General features: G+C 39.9%; 1 protein-coding gene across 1 annotated transcript in view; it reads right to left on the bottom strand.

The window, feature by feature from the left end:
* MSL2 (male-specific lethal 2 homolog (Drosophila)) overlaps positions 1-8,286 on the bottom strand; it is a 32,869-nt gene that overhangs the window by 22,269 nt on the left and 2,314 nt on the right. The window lies entirely within an intron of this gene.

Below are 8,286 nucleotides of genomic sequence, written 5' to 3'. Positions count from 1 at the left end.
CAACTTCACTTTCACTTTTCACTTTCATGCTTTGGAGAAGGAAATGGCAACCCACTCCAGTGTTCTTGCCTGGAGAATCCCAAGGATGGCAGAGCCTGGTGGGCTGCCGTCTATGGGGTCGCACAGAGTCGGGAACGACTGAAAACAACTTAGCAGCAGCAGCAGGAGCAGCTCTTGCAGGCACTGAGGCCCCAAGACTTCCAGAAGGGATTTGGGGGGGCGGGGAGGAGCCATCTTGCCTCCCAGGTGCTGGCGGCCCCATCCTGCTTCCTGCAGGAGATGGGAGAATAGATGTAGTGTATTGCACTATCAAGTATCTCCTCAATTTTGTGTGTGTGTCAGTCGCCCAGTCTTGTCCGACTGCAATCCCATGGACTGTAGCCCACCAGGATCCTCTGTCCAAGGGATTCTCCAGGCAAGAGTACTGGAGTGGGTTGCCATTTCCTACTCCACTAATTCCTACCTTAACTGAAACCTCTCCCAAGTACCTGACAAGCCAGGTTTTATCTGTAAAATTTAGTACTTTTATAAATTTAACGGGAGGAAATATCTCATTTAGCCCATTCACAGTGAAAATGCCTAGCCAAAAACAAAATATACTACAGTATATATCAAAGAATTAAAATGTTATAACTATAAAGAGGACAAAATTTTCCCTTTGCATTATCTTAGGGTGTTGCCTCTTCACTCCCATCACTATTCAGGCCTCTATAACAAGGATACATATTATCCTTTCTAATTGAATTTCACCTTACTCCAATAATCAATCCTAAATTCCATCCCCAAACTAATCTTTTCTAAAATAAAGTTTTGATCACATCACTCTCCTACTTTAAAAATATTTCTCGAAGGTAATAGGGATTTCCAAATTCTGCTCCTCATATGGGGGAGGGGGGAGAAAATGCAGATTACAAGGCCTTGCCCACAGAGATTTCAATTCAATCAGTCTGATAACCAGGAATCTGTATTTTAACAATCTCTTTCAGTGGGTTTGATTTGGTGACCTATAGAACACACTGTGAAAAAGAACAAGTCATATGGTAAATGTCAAATTCCTTAGCCTGACATCAAGGTTCCCTCCCACAAAAGGCCCCTGAGTTACCACTATGGGTCACAGATGGGCTCCCCTACAAGGACTCATTACAAATAAACTTGATTTTCTGCATCCTAAACAAGCCAAATGTTCTCTCTTAAGTCTTGGTGAAAATGTTCACTTTTCACCATTCCTCTTAGCTCAGCTCAAGCCCCAAATTTCCTAGATCTAACTGCTACTGCTGCTGTTTAGTTACTAAGTCATGTCCCTGGCCCTTGGAGACCCCAAGGACTGTAGCCCGCCAGGCTCCTTTCTCCATGGGATTTCCTAAGCAAGAATAATGAAGTGGGTTGCCATTTCCTTCTCCAGCTGATCTTCCTGACCCAGGGATCTTCCCTGAAGAAGGGAATGGCTACCCACTCCAGTATAACTTGCTGGAGAATTCCATGGACAGAGAAGCCCAAGGCTACAGTCCTTGGGTCGCAAAGAGTCACACACAACTGAGCAACTAACACTTTCACTTTTCTCCAGGGGATCTTCCTGACCCAGGGATGAAACCTGCATCTCCTGCTTGGCAGGTGAATTCTTTACCACTGAGACACTGGGAAACCCTTAGATCCCACTAGACTGAAACAGTTTCTGCTGCTTAATTCTACAGTACCATACTGTTTCTGCCCTGAATTGTTACTACATTTTCAGTAGGTTTTATCTTATGACAAAGGGCTGTGGATCAAAGCTATTCTCACTCAGCATCCACAAAAATGCATAGTGCATCCTTTCCCTAAGGCAATTTTACTGTCCATAAACATAATCTGCCTGCTGTGTGGGAGACCTGCTTTCAATCCCTGGGTCAGGAAGATCCCCTGGAGAAGGGAATGGAAACCCACTCCAGTATTCTTGCCTGGAGAATTCCATGGACAGAGGAGCCTGGCAGGTTACAGTCCATGGGGGTCGCAAAGAGTTGGACACAACTGAGAGACTTTGACTTTTCAAACATAACCAAGTAGGAACTAACATTTTAGAAATAATTTTAGAACACTAAAATGGTAAACTGTAAAAAGGAGATTTTTCTTAGGAAAAGAAACCAACAGTTAAATATATCTAAAATAAGAGTATCTGCCAACACATAATACTAAATAATTTTCTTCCTTTGGCTTCCCCGATGGCTCAATGGTCAAGAATCTGCCTGCAGTGCAGGACATGTGGGTTTGGTCCCTGGGCTGGGAAGATCCCTTGGAGGAGGAAATTGCAACCTGCTTCAGTATTCTTGCCTGAAAAATCCCATGGAGAAAGGAGCCTGGCGGACTACAATCGAAAAAGTTGCAAAGAGTTACATGGGTGACTGGGCAAAGAATTCTTCCCAGATCAGAGGCAAACTTAAGTTCCAAGAAAAAACTGGTAAACCAAATTCTGCTCTAACCCCAATCAGGATTGCCCAAACTTTGACCCAAACAGCTATTCAAAAACAAGTTGGGGGCGAGATGGGTGGGGGGGACAGAACCACTCCATTAATTTCTGAGGTTTTTACATGTGTGACAAAATTAACATATGAGTATTCTATTATAATGCTTGAGACTTGGTATAAGTGCCTCTAACACACAATAATTGCTGGTTTACTTATCTGTCTTTCCCATATCACTGAGTAACATATGGTTGGGGCTATGTGTCTTAATTCATCTTTTATTCCAGCACTGAGAACATCACAACTGATTAATAAAGACTTTATAAGCAAAATAAAAATTTTCAAGATTTAAAAAAACAGTGATTCTCCAAAGACGATATACGACTGCAAGTATATGCAAAAATCACCAACCTCCAGAGAAATACAAAGCACAATGAGAGATCATCTCACACCCATCAGAACGGCTACCATTAAAAAAATAATCAAGAACAAAACAGGAAATACAAGTGTTGGCAAAGACATGGAGAAACTAACTGGAAACCCTGTTTTGCCAGCAGAATTGTAAAACGGTACCAACCACTTTGGAAAACAGTATGGAGTTCCTCAAAAAATAAAAACAGAAATACCACACAATTCAGCAATCCTACTTCTGGGTATATATACACCAAAAAGAATTGAAAGCAGTGTCTCAAAGAGTTGTTTACACATCCATGTTCTTAATACTATTCACAACAGTCAAGAGGTAGAAGCAACTCAAACATTCAACAGTGGATGAATGAATAAAGTAAGCATGTGCTATGCATACGAGAGAATTATTATTAAGCCTTAAAAAGCAAAGAAATCCTGGGACTTCCCTGGCTACCCAGTAGTAAAAATTCTGTGCTTCCAACACAAAGGGTGTGGGTCTGATCCCTGGTGGGAGAACTACCATCCCACATGTGCTGTGGCCAAAAGGTGGAAAGAAATCTGATGCTTGAACCTTGAAGATGTTATGCTAAGTGAAATAAACCAGTCAAAAAAAAGACAAATATAAGACCATATAATTCTACTTATATGAGGAATCAGTAACAGCAGTCAAATTCAGAAAGACAGAGAGTACAGCGGTGGTTACAAGGGGTTGGGGGGGAAGAAAGAAAATGGTGGCTGCTCGTTAGGCATAGATTTGCAAGACCAAAAAAGTTGTGGAAACCTGTTCCACAACAATGTAAACATATTCAACACTACTGAACTATACATTTAAAAATTGTTAACAGTCTTCCCTGGTGGTCCGGTCATTAAGAAACCACCTGCCGATGCAGAGGACACAAATTTGATCCCCAGTCTGAGAAGATTCTGGAGCAACTAAGCCCACACACCACAACTACTGAAATCCACTCAGTTCAGTTCAGTTGCTCAGTCGTGTCCAACTCTTTGCGAAGACACCTCAATGAGAAGCCCGCACACTACAATGAAGACTAGCCCCTACTCACCAAAAATAAAGTCACGAGAAGCAACAAAGATCCAACACAACCAAAAATTAACTTTTAATAAAAAGGTTAAGGTGGTTAAGTTTTATATTTATATTTATATTATGTGCTTAAAATAAAAAAATTTTACTACAGTGATTTTAGGTACCAAAAAAATACAGTATCAAATGAACTCACACTTGAAACAAACATAAATATAAAACATCAGTATAGGGACTTCCCTCGGAGAAGGCAATGGCAACCCACTTCAGTACTCTTGCCTGGAAAATCCCACGGATGGAGGAGCCTGGTAGGCTGCAGTCCATGGGTCAGCTATGAGTCAGACACGACTGGGCGACTTCACTTTCACGCATTGGAGGAGGAAATGGCAACACACTCCAGTGTTCTTGCCTGGAGAATCCCAGGGACGATGGGGCCTGGTGGCCTGCTGTCTATGGGGTCGCACAGAGTCGGACACGACTGAAGCAACTTAGCAGCAGCAGCAGCATAGGTACTTCCCTGGTAGTCCAGTGGCAAACCGTGCTCCCAATGCAGGAGGCCCAGGTTCAATCCCTGGTCAGGGAACTAGATCCCACAGGCCACAAGCAAAGATCTCGCCTGTCTCAACAAACACAGAAGATCCCACAGGCTGCAACTAAGACTCTGCACAGCCAAATAAATTAATAAAAATTTTAAAAATTAGTGTAATGCTTACATTATACAAATGGCTTTAAATTCAGCCACTGTCTAAAAGATAGTTTAAGTCACTCCAGGCTACATGTTCAAACTTCATTTTAGAAGATTCTTGCTATTTATAAATTGTTTACTCAATCAAAAGACAAAGTATTTCTGCTTCAAGAATCAGAATTCCAGAACTGAAAGAGATTTTTGAGATCTACTGCACTAATTCCAACGTGGTCCCACAAACAATGCCCAAATGAGACAAATAAGGAAAATGAAAGTCATCTTTCATGAAGTTAAATCTATTTAATTTTAAGGCACACACTTTATTCTGAGAGCACATCCTTCCTACTTTGAACCTTCATCCATTCAACAATACTCATTGAGCCAGTAATTGTCAGGTGCAGGGCTACAGAGGTGACCAAGACCAGGAAGATTCTCGCCCTCAGGGAACCACCTACCTGGTAACGCAATGTGAGAGTTAACAGTAGAAAGAAAAAATAGGGCTTGGTTTTTAAGACTGTAACATTCAAAAGTTGGTCAGCCTGTCAGTGGTACTATTTTCCAGCCCCTTTCTATTTTATAAATGAGAAACTGGATATCCAAAGTTTCACAACTATTCAGTAAAAGCCAAAACTATTTCGTTTCTAGAATTTAAAACATCAGGGAAATATTCACGTCCCTGAGTAGAGATGTGACCATGATTAATTTACAGGACTCCAAAAATGTCAGAGAGTAATATTTTTCCACTCACTTATCTTGTCCTTCCAGTTCTAACAGTATTTGATTCTAACATATCAAACTTATTACAGCATTTGAGGACTTAAAAGCTTAACAAAAAACTTAAAATCCTTAGAATTTATGAAGTCTCATGCCATCAGAAGTAAATTCTACATACTTCAAGATAAATGACAAAATAATAAAGCTCAACATTTATAACAAGGGGAAAAAACTGACACAAAATTAGTACCTGCAGTAATACTGTCTGTGGCCTAGAAACAACAATAACTCTGGAGCATTGCTATCCCATTCACCAGAAGCTTCAGAAAGTCTAAACATTCAAAGAACTGAAAAACAAGCAGTGATAATCAGCTTATTAACATTTCAAAGAACAATGATAACAAAACCTGTAGTTCCAGTGAATACTCAAGGTTTCACAATATTCACAAGGGCTTCCCTTGTGGCTCAACTGGTAAAAAAAAAAAAAAAAAATCCGCCTGCAATGCCAGAGACCTGGGTTCGATCCCTGGGCTTGGGAAGATCCCTTGGAGAAGGGAAAGGCTACCCACTCAAGTATTCTGGCCTGGAGAATTCCATGGACTGTATAGCCCATGGGTTCTCAAAGAGTAGGACACGACTGAGCAACTTTCACTCACTCACAATATTTGAACTGATAGTTCAATCTCTCACGTCCCCCCTACCTTTGTCTACCTCTCTACAAGAGCAGGATGCCAAGCCAGACAGCCAAGTCCACACACTTGTTCTCATGGGTTCAAAAGGCTTTTCCCCCTTAAAAATAAACTCACATATAACACAGATTTGGAGAAACAAAACTTAAAGAAGGCCTGACTATCCCCTTCTGTACATAGAGGAAATTCAGGCGAAAAGTTAAAATAACTTGCCTAGACAGCAAAGTAACAAAGTTAGGATTTTACCTCCCCACCTCCTCACTTTCTTCCTCTGAGTCTGTCATAAACACCTACATGCAAGTCACTGGATAGGAAAGAATGAGGCAGAAGGAACACAAAAAATGTACAAAAACTTAGTATTTATCCTAAGATAGAATAATTTTATATAAAAACTGCTCTACAAGAGTTCAAAGTGCCTATGATTAGAACAAAGAATTCACTAAGGAGGGATTTAGACCATACAGAATAGAAATATTAGGTAGAAGGAACTTCAGAGTGCAAAGGTGGGGAAAAGAGGAGGAAGTCATACGGTATGTACGTTTGAAAAGACAAAAATACTAAACTGACTGAAATTATATATGAGGGCAATTGAATACAAAGCTGAAAAGGTAGGACTGGGTCAGACACTGAAGGACATACTTAAACAAACTTCCTATTTAAAGCACCAAGAGAATTAAACTTAGTTTTTACATATCTGTTTATCCTTATTAAGTAAGACTGCACATGCCCTGTTAATTGAAATAACTACTTTTCAGCTAAGAAGAAAGGGTCTAGGATAGTATCTGGTACAAAAATGAAAAATGTTGGCTCTGAATACAAATAACAATTTTTTTTTTCCCATCTCTTGATAACCACAGACTTACATCCAAAGAGATAAGGGGAAAAAACTGAACCTACACCTATAATGCTGAAATTTTATGCAGGCTACTTAATTATAAAGGCAAAGTAGAACCCACAAATCTCTCCCATAGAATGATGGGAAAGAGACATTTGAAAAAGGAATAATACCAAGCCCCAATGTCAGAAAACCTCCTTTTTCAGTTGTCAAACTGGTTTTTAAAAAAGGTTCTAATGTAGCTTTAATAACATTTTTTAAAATCCAGGTTAGACTCTAGAAAATGTTCAATTAGACCACAACTGTCCTGAAGTTACTAATAAGAACCAAGCACCTACACTATTTCAAAACTACCATTTCCCTCTTAGAGAGCTAAGTTCCCTCTATCTTGTAAAAAGGAGACCTACCAGATATTCAAGTGTTACCTGGATTATGACATCACTCTTTATTGCAGTTCTAGCAGGCCAGGATGGGCTGGCTTATGCCCTCTACATTACCACAGTAGCAATCCCCACTCCCAGAAAAGTTTGTGTAAAAAGTTGTTACAGCAGCCCCTTCTCCTCATTCCACGGACTATCAAAAGCTGTGAAGGCATAAAATAAAGTACTCCATACAAAAAAGAGAGGGAGAATGAGGTGGGATAGAACGCTGAAATCAAGCAAATTCTTATATTTGTAAAATATGAGCAGAAAGGAAACTGTGAATCTAGCCCAAAGCTCTCATTTTACACGTTAAGAAACTGAGGTCCGGGGGCAGTTGCCTGATTTACCCAGGGCAACTGCTTCTCTATAAAGGTTAAGTCTCCGTTACCAGTGAGCGTAGCACTTAATCACATTCGAACACTGTTACTTAAATGTCTATGAGATTAAATTAAGTACCTGACGTGCAAAAAAAAAAAAACACCTCTTCACCTTTTCTGCACCCTCCTTCCGTGCTTTGCCCCAGAGCTATACAGAAAATGTTGAATCTCAGATGAATACTATTTCTCCCTTCAGCCACTACAGTCGCAAAATTTATCTTTAAGTAAAAGCCTGAAACGACCGAATTTCTCAAATTCTGACTAAACAAGAGATCAACAAAACCTCAGAAGTTTTGGAGAAATAAGAATGTGGAATATTACTATTTTGTTTTGGTTCTGCCAGTTGCCCTTTCCTTTATATTAATAAGTTTTCAGTCTAGGTGTGTTTTTGAAAAATAAGTTTCAATCACTTCGATAATAATCACAAGTTATTACCATTTTGGAAACACTAATATTAGACAACTTCATCTCTCAAAAATAACTTGGAAAATATCCTGCCCAGCACGAACTAATACTTCTTGAACAAAAACACCTAAAATCACTTTCTACCAAGCCAAGATAAAGTAAAGCCAAAGAAAACGTAATCCTGTAAAAACCCCACTAGCTAAAAAGCACTTAGTACCATCAGTCTGCCCTGGATCATTGTTTACCGTCAAGCTGTCAAAGCATTAAAAGAACCTAG

Source organism: Bison bison, unplaced genomic scaffold (genome assembly GCF_000754665.1).
Source record: "Bison bison bison isolate TAMUID 2011002044 unplaced genomic scaffold, Bison_UMD1.0 scf7180017864384, whole genome shotgun sequence".
Classification (NCBI taxonomy): domain Eukaryota; kingdom Metazoa; phylum Chordata; class Mammalia; order Artiodactyla; family Bovidae; genus Bison; species Bison bison.
Note: the sequence above shows the minus strand (reverse complement) of the source record. Positions and strands in the feature narration are given on the sequence as shown.